The sequence below is a fragment of the Sinohyriopsis cumingii genome, chromosome 12, assembly GCF_028554795.1.
Source record: "Sinohyriopsis cumingii isolate HCF-2022 chromosome 12, ASM2855479v2, whole genome shotgun sequence".
In the NCBI taxonomy this organism is placed as follows: Eukaryota; Metazoa; Mollusca; class Bivalvia; order Unionida; family Unionidae; genus Sinohyriopsis; species Sinohyriopsis cumingii.
The window spans coordinates 7,030,896-7,043,460 of record NC_142972.1 but is presented as its reverse complement, the minus strand read 5'-3'; the positions used below and the strand labels follow the sequence as shown (position 1 = coordinate 7,043,460).

General features: G+C 37.4%; 1 protein-coding gene across 1 annotated transcript in view; it reads right to left on the bottom strand.

Moving 5' to 3' along the window:
* The window catches only part of LOC149785962 (radixin-like), a 66,629-nt gene extending 56,842 nt beyond the window's left edge, over positions 1-9,787 (bottom strand). The window contains exon 1 of the mRNA XM_089976218.1: positions 9,635-9,787. The gene's annotated coding sequence lies outside the window, so the exon portion shown is untranslated. The remainder of the gene's footprint in view (positions 1-9,634) is intronic.
* Between the last annotated feature and the right edge of the window lie 2,778 nt (positions 9,788-12,565).

Genomic DNA, 12,565 nt, shown 5'->3' with positions numbered 1-12,565 from the left:
GCTGCCAGTTTTCTCTGTCTAGCTGGGATTGCCATCACCTCTTATTATTGTGGAGGTCCCTTGGTGAATTACGCCATCGCTGATAGAGCGTTGGTGGGTGAGTTATCAAGGAAGAAGTACGCTTTCATGCAAATCAGTAAGTTTTACAGTGGTAAACCTGCTCCTTCACTCTTAGATATGAAAATTCTTCTTTTCTATTCATATCATTATTTTCTCAACTAGTTATTGAGACATGGGCGGGGGTCCACAAAAGTTAAAATCAAAGGGAAGCCTTCAAAGTGATGACAATTCAGTCAAGGGAGAGAACAGTACCCCATTTCGTATAAGGATGGTTTTAAGTTTGGTGGTTTATTTAAATCTCACTGCAGTTAGTTTTATATAAATATATACTGTACAAAGGATTTAAGAAATACTTGCAATCTTTCTCCAATACCGAGAGTAAACAAGATGAAAAGCCAAATAAACCCTTAGGATCCAGAGACCAATGAATGCACAAGCTGAGAAAACAGAGTCCAAGAATAGTTTTTGAGAGTCCAAATTAAGTCCAGTTTGAGAAAGGTCCAAGGCTGGTTATTGAGACTTAACAAGATGAACATCAGAGAATACTGAAGTGCAATGGCTAGTTATGTAAGATCTCACAAGATGCACTTTCATCAAGCACCGGCAGGAATGACAGTTCATCTCTGAAGCCAGTCAATACACTTGTAAACGATAGCCAGTCAGGAAGGTGCTGCGCTTTGATGTTAGGCTAGCACAAATGTTTCAAAAGAAACATCAACTCCTGAATGAAGAAATACATCTTTCTCTGTAATAAAATATGTTTATCATATGCAAACATGAAAGAGAGACTATGCACCATAACTTTTGATCATTGTTATATTTAGCTTATATCACTGATTTGGAAACAGACATCATTAACAAGAGTGTGTTTTTTAAATGCATCTCAGCTTCATTTTGCAATTTGTCCCATGACCAAATTTAGAAATAAAATTCTGCCCTTGATTCAAACTAAGTGAATAGATAAATAGCAATTCATTTTGTATATAGGAGGAGGTGATGTATTAATTCGGTATTAATATGTTATTAGAGCACTCTCATCATCTGAAATTAATGGGGTTTTTCCAAATCAAATTTCAGACAATGCAAACATAATGTCAGTGACTTGTGAACTTGATTAATACTACATATTCTATTAATTACGAATCAAAGGTCTTATATCAAGTAACAAAAATAAGAAAGTCAACAAGTTTTGTAAAATTCAACCAATAATTTATTTTGCATGAACACAAAGCAAAAAATTAAAAATAACTACAGTATAGTGAATGAAATCCTAAATAGTCCTAAGAGTTCTATCACAAATCGAAACTAAAGATCATTCCACATGAGTTTGATGTGCTAACAGTCGTGATGTATCAATATTATAAATTCAAAATGTCTTTAAATGAATTCAAAGTAATTCAAAAATAGTGATAGTCCTATATCAACAAGCACTTTGCAATTCCAATGAATAATTTAAATAAATCATCTCAAATTATAAATGAACATAACTAAAGCTGCTTCTACTAAGATTGGTGTTTAAGAAAGGAATAATCAATTCTGTTACTCACTACCATATATAACCAAACAAAAAACTAAGAATCAATTTCAGAACCAGGATAATGTTTAAGTATTCATTTCCAAATCATGCCGACTTGTCAGCAAGGTCAGGTCCATTAGCAGCCAACCAATTAGAAATTAGGAAGGCCACAATTTCCTATGGAAAAACCAATGACCTGAACTCAAATCCCATCAAATTCATCAACAAGATTTCTTCTACACTTTTCATGGTCAAAAGACCTCGTCTAAAAGTACAAACCCACAATCCTGAACAAAATTAGTTGTTTAATGTTATTTACTAAATGACCCAAAAAATGAACACACACAATACAGATTTACATAGCATGTGTCACTCAGTCTGTTGTTTTATTTAATCCCAAATTATCAAAGCCATGACCAATTTCTTCATCAGTAAATAATTGTCAAATGAAAAACACTAGCCTGATGATAGTATACTTAACTGTCCATCAGTATCTTCATGTGTGTGTGTGTGTGTGTGTGATTTAGATTTTTAACGTAGCTTTAACAATTTTCCAGTCATATCGCTACGATGTCTGCAGTGTGACAGTTTAAAGTGATGTCTAGCACTGGGGCATCATGCCAGACATGTAGCATGATGTCCCACCCAGTCACATTATCCTGATACCAGGCTGACCAGTCCTAACACTAACCTCTAAATGCAGACTGCCTAGCAAGGCTGCTGTTAGTACCATTTTTAGAGTCTTTCGTATGACTCAGGCAGGGTTCAAACCCATGACCTCCCGTATCCAAGGCAGACGCTCTAACCACTAGGCCACTGGAGCGGTCCAGTATCATCGTAATTAATGTCTTAATTACACATGAAATAGAAAGATGGTGGTAGGTTGTGAGCAGTCATCAAAAAAAACTGTGCTGCAGAACACCAAGTTTCAGCTAAAAGTGAACGTTCATACGTTCATTTATTTTACACAAACCACTACTAGGAAAACTTTACTAACCCTTTACCTCATAGAGCATAGTTACAAAGTGCAGCGCACTATAAATAGAACACCTGTTACCTATTCGACTCCATACGCATACACCTGGCTGTGAACTGTTAAGCAATGTAGTGTATGTTACGTTTAACAGCAATTTTAACCATTTTACATGTTTGGTACACATCTATTATATGTGGAAAAATTTAAGAGTAAAGTCCGACTGTTATAGCTGTGTAATTATTTTTCACGGAGGAAATTTTTATGTGCTTTAAAATCTTGAGAGAACTCGTTCACTGTCATGTCAGTGAGGCTGTGTGACCAACCGTAGCTGCCATTTCTCATACTCGAAATTTACAAGTTTTTCATCTGCATTTACATCACTAACCATTTCAACACTATGGAACACTTTACCAGTCTGGGGCAGTGTTCTTCTCTAACGTTATAGTAACAGTCTATACAAATTTTGGGGTATCTGTAATAACTTCCTACTTGTAATGTAGATATTACATTTGGATTATCTCGTGAGTTTAGCTTGTATACAACTAAAAATATAGAACAAAGTAGGCACTTTTAATGACTCTTCCAAATGGTGAAATTTGTATCCAGAATGGCGGAGTTCAAAGAAAGATTAGATGAGAGTGAAGTGTTAGATTTTGAATTATCAGAGGATTTTAATAATTTCGACCTAGTAAAGTTGGATGAAAATGAGAGAAGGCAGCTGGAGAGGCAATGGAACGCGCTTGTGGGTGACAGTGATGATGATGAAGAGGACTTTGAAGGTTTTGAACCGGAGGAAGTGTACGCTCCACATGATTTTGTTTGGTCGAAGTTGGAAAACCAAAAAGATTTGTTCCAGTTTTCTGAGAGAGTTGGACGCACCCGAGTGTTAGATGGCTGCAGGAAAGCTGTGGAATATTTTCAAAATATTCTATTCAGATGAAGTTTTTGGAAACATTGTCCGTCTGACGAATATGAATGCAATGATCAAACGTGCGGAGGCGATACAGGTGTGTGGACAGACCTCACCTTGGATGAAATCAAGGCATTTTATGGAATTTTAATTATTATGGACACCATGAAATATGCCAGGGATGTTGCTACTGGAATTATTCATGAGTACATCTAGGGACAATTGAGCAAGTTTTGAGAACTTTCTAAGTTTTCTAAGAGGTAAGTAGGTAATTACTTGTATTTTACCTGTTGTGTTACCTGTATTTTAACAGTTATAATAGATATGCACATTTTAGTCAATTAGTCATAAAATTTGATTTTTAAACCTTGATTTTAACACCAAATCCAGCCAGATATCTTTAAAAGTTATGTTATTTCAAAATCCACAAGTCATTTTGCTTTACAACTCCAAAGTTATTTAGTGTTGAGGACTCTATGCTCCCTAAGTTACTTGGTGATGAATACAGTTACCTAATGGAAAATCCAATTCCAAAGATTCAGTTACAGCATGCCCCTTTTAGCTAGTTTCCACTTTTCCTACATCCCCATCAGCTTGTAACCCCCATCAAATGATTTAAAAAACAAAAAGCATCATAGATATAAAAAATGAACAAAACTTACTAATTTCATTAAATATCATTTCTACAATGTCTGTCAGCAAACAGTATTTAAACGGAATTCGCAAAAACAAACACTGAGAAAACATCCAGTTTTGTTGTAGGTTGTTCGAACTTTAAAACTGAATCAGTAAATGTACACGAAAGCTGTGGGCAACACAAAAAGAGTTCAGAGAGAAAAGCAGCTATGCAGATACCACCAGAAGAAGCGACCGCTGGTAAGATCTTGGAAAGTTTAAATCGGAATGTGTTTGACCAGCTTGTTAATTTGTTTAGAAATGCACATGCGATTGTATAGAACAATATACCCTTCACTGGTTTTGTATGGGTGTGTCAGCTGGATGAGTTCAAAGGAGATGATGCTGGAGAGACTTAAAGGAATGATAAACAGGTTGTTACATTTACTCACTACATGGCTGAAAGTGAAAGGCAGAAATTTATCAAAGGTGTGAATGAAGTAAGGTTTCTTGCAGTAGTGTGCGATAGTTGTACTGACAGTTCAATTGAGGAGGAGGAAATTGTATATACAAGAATTTGGAAAGGAGAGAATAAATCATCATTCCTAGCATTTGATAGGCATGATTTTGGTCTTCCATTAAAAAAAAAGCTGAAAAAATGTTAAGGGGAGTTTGAGGGTTCTCCCACAATGGGGTCTCCAGGGGCCCTCTTCCAAAAATGCATTTTACACTCACAAAAAAACTGCTCCTGGTGCATCTTATTATCATAAGATAAACCAAAATAATCATTTGAAAAACTAATAAACTTACAAAACTGTTCAACTTGACTTCATTAATTTCACAATATTATTATCACATGAAGTTCTCCAATACTATTGATGCTGATGCAACTGATCCGGTGGTCTAGTGGTTAGAGCATCCACCTTGGATGCGGGAGGCCATGGGTTCAAGCCCTGGCCGAGTCATACCAAGGACTTACAAAAATGGTACAAACAGCTGCCTTGCTTGGCGCCCAGCATTAAGAGGTTAGTGTTAGGATTGGTTGGCCTGGTGTCAGCATAAAGTGACTGGGTAGGACATCATGCTACATGTCTGCAGCACGATGCCCCAGTGCTAGAAATCACTATAAACTGCCACATTGCAGACATCATAGTGATATGACTGAAAAATTGTTAAAGCTATCTTAAAAATCCAAATCACACACACACAGTGATGCTGAAGGTATTTCATGTGCATGTCAGTGTTCACCTCGTAATTAAGTCACAATTATTTTTCAATTTTTGCAGCAAATATATTACTTTCTTTTCATAACAAATCTGTAAAATAAACACCCAAGTACATCAACTATATACAAATAATCCCATATATACATGCCAGTTGAGCTCTATTTGCGGCTTTGGCAAAAATTTCTTTAACCTTCCTTTTGTCACCACTGACTCTTTTGGCTCAATGTGCAATTGTTTCTTTTCCTTCTCAATGAAAGCCTTTTTCCTTTCAAGCTGGTGCTTGTATTGGTGACATGCAGTGCACATGTTCTGACAGAGGGCTACATCTGTTCCCTCACGCAAGAAATCTTTTTCTTATAGTAATTAATTGCACTTTTTCCAGATGCCTTCTGAACTTCAATTTTTCCGTATGCAGCTTCTTTTGTAGGTGCTTATCCAAACTCTTTCAACCGCGATTATCATAATTCAGATCTTTCTTGCCGAGGTCACAAAATGCTAGTCCTCTAGCATTCAGTTGTCTTAAAAACTGACCAACTAACTTATCGCTCGAGCCATTCCAATTTCCATATGTTTTTTTAAACCTTTATCTAAACTTTTATGTCATGGTCTCTCTCAACAACTCGGGACACCATGTTTTGCAAGCATGCTTCTTCTTTCCATTGCCGTCAGTTTCCACTGGACAAAGATTCATTGGATGAATTTAAACCTTTGACCAATCAGAATACTTTTTACGGGAGTCATGTGCGAACTAATATATAGAAAAAAGAATTTACAAGGGTCATTGTGGAATGGGACTGGACAGACCATATTTAAAAAACTGGATCAGAGATGATATAAAAAAATGGACTATATCATGAAAAATCTGATTCAAATCAGGAGAAAAGTGGAATTCCACTTTAAAATGGAGAAAAATCATGTCTGGATAGTGTAGAGAAGGCAGATGCTGAAGGGATCCTGAAGGTATCACAACTTCACCAAGATTGTTGCATTTGGTTGTTGTTCTTGTTGTTGTTGTGGGGTTTAACGCCATTTTTCAGCACACGACAGGCTATACATGGCGGCCAATATTAATGGTGGAGGAAGAACCCGGGAAAACCACGGAAAGAACCACCGACCCTCGAGAAGCTACTGGCCAGCTTTCTCACATACCCACATTGGCCGAATCCAAGACTCGAACCTACGCAGACAGAGGTGAAATGGCAGTGATCCGTAATGGACAGCACTTTAGACCACTCAGCCACTCGGGGCCCCGTTGCATTTGGTTTGTGATGGAACACGTGTAATGATGGACAAAAATGCAGGAGTTGTATTTAAAGTGAAAAACATCCAATCAGCTTTACAGGGTATTCACTGCTTTGCACACTGGCTCGAGTTGGCATATAAAGATGTAGTGACATAAACTCCCCATTACACAAAACAAAATCGAACACTCTTTTGATAGGACTATATTACTACAACAGTCCCCTCAACAGAAGTAATTTAAAGCGGTCATTTGCTGCTCTAGACATATCACCAGTGATGCCAAGCAGGGTTGGAGGCACACGCTGGTTACAGCACACCGAGAGAGCTCTTGACAGCTTCTGGATAGGATATACAGCCATCAAGAACCACCTTGAAGAGGTATTTATCTTTAATTTAAAATTTAAATAACCATTGAAAATATAAAATGCAACTTTAAATGCACACAGCTCCGTCACTAGCATATAATGCAACTGAACTGTAATGCAACAACTTATCACATGAAAATATGTTCCATTCATAAGTTTAATTGTACAAAGTTGAATTGTAAAAGTTGCTTTCATTTTTAACTTAAATTAAAAGGGTGTGTTTGTTACTACTGATTATTTATATTTTATCCATATTATGTTAATTCATCCATATTTTATGAACTAAGAAGTAATGCTAGATTTTCATCAAAAGTTATTTTTTTTTATCAGCTTCCTTCACAGAAAAGAGCAACATTAGATGCACTTGGAAAGGTTTATTAAAAATAATGAGAACACGCTAGGCCTTTCCTTGAATTGCCAAAATTCACTCTGACTAATGAACAAACAAGAGCTACGTCAGTAGTGTAAAGAATTTGGAAAATTAAACTATGACAACCACTGGTTCTTTTTATCTGGACATTTAGCCACTTCAGGTATGCTCAATATTGTGTATGGGGACTGCAACTTTTCCTGGTGGGACTCCGATTTTTACTAAAATAGGAGTCCTGTACTCCTATTTTTAAAAGCCTAGCGAGACCTCTTCTGCTATTGTAAAGCTGGAAAACACGCATTTAAAAGTCAAGAAATGTGATTAAAGACTAATGCAGTGATGGCAAATATTGTGCTAGGCTCAAAAGTTTGTAAAATTTACTCCAGTACAAACTGCAATTCCAAACCCTACAAAGCTCAATGGCTTTCTGATATATATCTCAGCCAGATGTAATCCTTTAACAAAATCCATGTGGGTCATGGCGATGCAAGTCATCTTTCAAGCCATGTGACATACTCAAATCTTCACATGATCTCCATCCACTAAACATAACTGTTGTCCTTCCAGACAGGTTCGCAGGTCTGCATTATGGCACAGGACAGTCAATCTAGATCATACTTGATCACACTTATTGGCTGATCTTGTAAAAAATGACCACATACTTTAACATAGTCCTATGAAGTAAGACACATCACTCAATATTTTTGTTGGGGGGAGGGGTGATAGGTCTTACTGTCTCACTAATGCCGCTGTGTAGAGTGTTTTGACGTCGAGTAACAGTGTAACAAAAGTCAAATTTTCAGGAATATCACACAACTGGCAACCAATAACGACACTTTTCTACAAAGTAAAGATGTAATGTTTTTGCCAGACTTTACTCACCCTGATGTCTTTTCTCTAATAAATTCAAATTCTCACAAAAGAAATGGACATGTTTTCAAGTTTCGTTGGCTGGAAAGTGATGAAAGCCAGGAATGCCGAAATCGGGTTAATATGAAATATTATTCTTTAACAAAATGAATAAAACAATATATGCCTATTGAAACTGTAATCAACATTTCATTTTGTTCAAGAAACATATCCACAACATGAACCTACTTCGGCATACCTCGACTACCGCTGCATTTGAACAAATTCAAATCTATGTCAATGGAGCTTGAAAATGCGTCCATTTGCTAGTGTCAGATTTTTATTCCACTAGGATAAAAACAGCGCAGTAAGTATATTAATTACATATCAATTTGTGGAAGAGTGTTGATATGGGCTGAATAGTGTGCGAGACATTCCTGAAACTTTGACTACTCATTCTGATGTCAACTGACATCGGAACACGCTATACAAGCCCATTATTTGGATAGTAAGACATAGCACTAAAACAAAAACATGTGCTATATCTTGCACTGTATGACTAACTTTAACAATGATTTTGCAGTATGTACTTCTCAGGGCATGAAATGACCTTCCAAAGAAATATGGATGCCTGAGGATTCCAAATAAAGTGAATCACTGCCAAATAAAGGTATTTAGAATCAAATTCTTATAAAAATGAAACCCATTACTGAAATAATCGGTGTTGACCGCATACATGTATCAAGTTCTGTTATGTCTGAAAAGCAAAGATGACACGATTTGGGGCTACTCTGCACAATAGTTATAAATTACAAATCAACGAATGGATATTCTGTGCATTTTTATATCCTTGGTGTTTTTCGCTCTTTAAAATATGTAGCAAGCAGCCGGGTGGGCAGGCGGAAACTATATGATTAAAAACAAAAAATTCTTGGGCCCGAGGAAGCGAAGGCTAAGTCTCCACCTTTTCTTTATATAAAAAAAATGGATAATAATACTTCTGGATACAAAATGTTTCTAAAGGATTCCTTCCTCAAGATTAGTAAAAGAAACAGAAGCCTACTATCATTCATATGTTTCTGATTGGTAAGGCTATTATGTCACTGAGAGCGGAAACAACTATGGGGTGTGAACTAGTCAAAACGCCTTGATGACGAGACGAAAGTTTGACACTTGCCAAAAGTTGAAATATTCTATTTTTATGCTGAAAGCATCATTCGCGAGTAAGTTTGAAAAATACTTCTAGATCTAAATTAAAGAGTTTCATTCCTTCCTACCCTCTAAAGTACACAACCTTGCAACAAGCCGGAAAGTTTTTTACACGCACGACCAGATGCTACTTGCAACAGTCCTTCAAGCTTTACTTTCCGCCCGCCAAATTCCTAATCACCGGTTTCTTCCTAAATGATACTTTACGGAATAATTCGAAAGTTCTCTAATGAAGAGACGGCAATAAACTATTAAAGTTTCCTCTGAGCCGACTGACACTAATTACGATAACTTACCACTGAAATCCTGCTACACTTCCGTGGTTTGCTCTTTCACTCTACTGAGACTGGTTTCAATATGGCGGCCTTGGGTGTGCCTCGGGACAAACGATATTATTTCAATTGCTCTATTCCCTCTCGAACACTATTGCCTCGCTTTGAGAAATAAAACAGAAAGGAAGAAAACAAAAAGTATCCGATTAAGTAAACATAATACAACACGTGGATTTTCGACAAACACTTGTAGGTTGTATCAAACTCCTTGCTGAGTGACAAAGTTTTCAACCGCCTGGTTTTTCACCATAATTACTATCTGCGTTGTGCTTCAACGTTCCTCTCTCTTTATGTTGACTTTTTAACATGTAAGGTGAATCGGTATGCAAGTGGGCGTGGCTCGGTATTCACCTTTACGTGTGCAATGTATACTTATCTGAAATTAAACTACAGAGGATTTTGCAAGACCTTAGTAATAAAGTCAAACTGTCTGTTACGACCACTCATGAGACCATCTGAAAATGGCTTTATCCAGTGTCTCATCAATGTTTACATTTAACAATACTTTGATTTGTGTACAAATGGGTTGTATGGAAATATGTCTTCGTACACAGATGTTCATTACATGCTGTTGGCTGCTAATAGGTTTTACTGTATTTATTGTATTCTAAATATGATTTGACTGTACTCACATTCTACCAGGTTTTACTGTAGTTATTGTATTCCAACTCAGATTTGACTGTACTCACATTAGAACAGATTTCGTGGTTCTTATTGTATTCTAAATGAGATTTGACTGTACTCAACATTGGAGTCTGTTTTACTGTATTTATTGTATTCTAAATCAGATTTGACTGAAAGAATTCATACTAGACTCGGTGCAGACTATGAGGCAACAACTGTGATGTAAGCACCTGCAAAGCATCATGGATCTCACTGTATCTGGCTCCCAAAAGAAGTGGCATCAGCTCAACTTGTATAATAACTTAATTGTAATAGAGGCATCAGCTCAACTTGTATAATAACTTAATGGTAATATAGACATCAGCTCAACTTGTATAATGACTTAATGGTAATACAGGCATCAGCTCAACTTGCATAATAACTTGATGGTAATAGAGGCATCAGCTCAACATGTATAATAACTTGATGGTAATGGAGGCATCATCTCAGCTTGTATAATGACTTAATGGTAATACAGGCATCAGATCAACTTGTATAATAACTTAACTGTAATAGAGGAATCAGCAGTGGCGACAGTCATTTAGTTCTAGCAGCGTAAACAGCTACTGCAAAGGGCAAGCAATAGAATGTTAATATGCATGTAGACAGGTATTTCCATTAGTATCTACACTCTGCCTCCTCTTCCTCCTTCTTTTTATTATTATTATTATTAATAGTTGTAGTATTCCACCAGATTTATCCGTAGTCATTGGTGTTGATAGATCGAGTTTCCTCTGTCTTGGAAATAAATTAGTACTATTACTGTCCATATCTATAGATCAACTGTAATCGTCTTCAAAGGTGTATAGCCTCCATCTTGAACGGACACCATGGCAACATAAAAACGCACGCACGCACGTGCAGAATGGTAATATCACCTAGTGGTCGTGTTTTCCTTGAAAAATGCAAAGTTAAGCATTGAACAATACAATTATTGAAAGTGGAAATAGTGCCATTATAGGGTAAATCGAGACCTTTAATCCCACCCCCACCCCTCTCTAGTGTTGCTCGGTAAGGTAGTACTGCATTTCAGTAAGTTTCAATGGCTCGCACTCTCCTACCTTCCGTCCTCACGCCACTCTTTAGATGCGTCAAGGGCCGTCGCAAGTTTGTGTTGGACGAAGCGCCGCCGCGGCTAGCATCGCCTTCGGCGCCTCCATCCCAGGAAGAATACCACAAACTCCGCGAAATGGCGTGCCGGGTATTCGCCCCTATCACCCGCCCCTTACGCCAACCTTGGCTGTGTCCCCCCTCAAAAAAAAAAATTGTTCAAAGCTCTAAACTGTCCCTTGTTTAGATATATTTTTCCCTAGTCTATTATAGTATAGAAAAGAATTCTCATAAATGAACGCATTACGCATGCACAGAGAGGATCTCCTAGCCTCCGCTCATTTTTCTTTCAGAAATCATACCAAAGAACAGCTGACTTGCTTGGCGCTCAGCATTAAGAGGTTAGTGTTAGGACTGGTCGGCCTGGTGTCAGGATAATGTGACTGGGTGGGATATATGTATATCGGAAACTTTTTCTTGTGTCTAGTTGTCTAGTAGGAAGTCTGTAACATACGGTCTTTATCCTCAGTTTAACATAGAACTTCATGCAATATAACATAAGTCATAATGCGTCCTCACCCAGCCCTTCTTGTAGAAGACTTAGACAGAATTAGGCAGCATTTAATTTAGAGTTGATTCTGATCAATAAAACTTTGACGATAACCGACCTGTGGCCTAAGTGGTTAGAGCGTCCGCCTGGGATGCCGGAAGTCGCGGTTTCGAACCCGGGTCGAGTCATACAAAAGACGTTTTAGAAAAATGGTTCTAGTAGCTGCCATGCTTGGTGCTCAGCATTAAGAGGTTAATGTTAGGACTAGTCAGTCTGGTGTCAGGATAATGTGACTGGGTGGGACATCATGCTACATGTCTGCGGCATGATGCCCCAATGCTAGACATCACTATAAACTGTCACACTGCAGATATCGTAGCGATATCGTAGCTACGTTAAAAATCCAAATCGCACACACGTGCGCGCTCGCAAACACACACCATTCAGAAAACTCAGGAGGAATTATGAGAGTACTTACTTCGTACACATATACCTTGATAAATAAATATGACATAATATGTAAACTTAGAGAAGAATGAGTCATGTCTGAACATTGTACATAAATTCAGAATTTAAAATGAAAAGAAAAGATAACCCTGTAACGTCAAGCCCTGACTGAAGAGGAGCGGTAT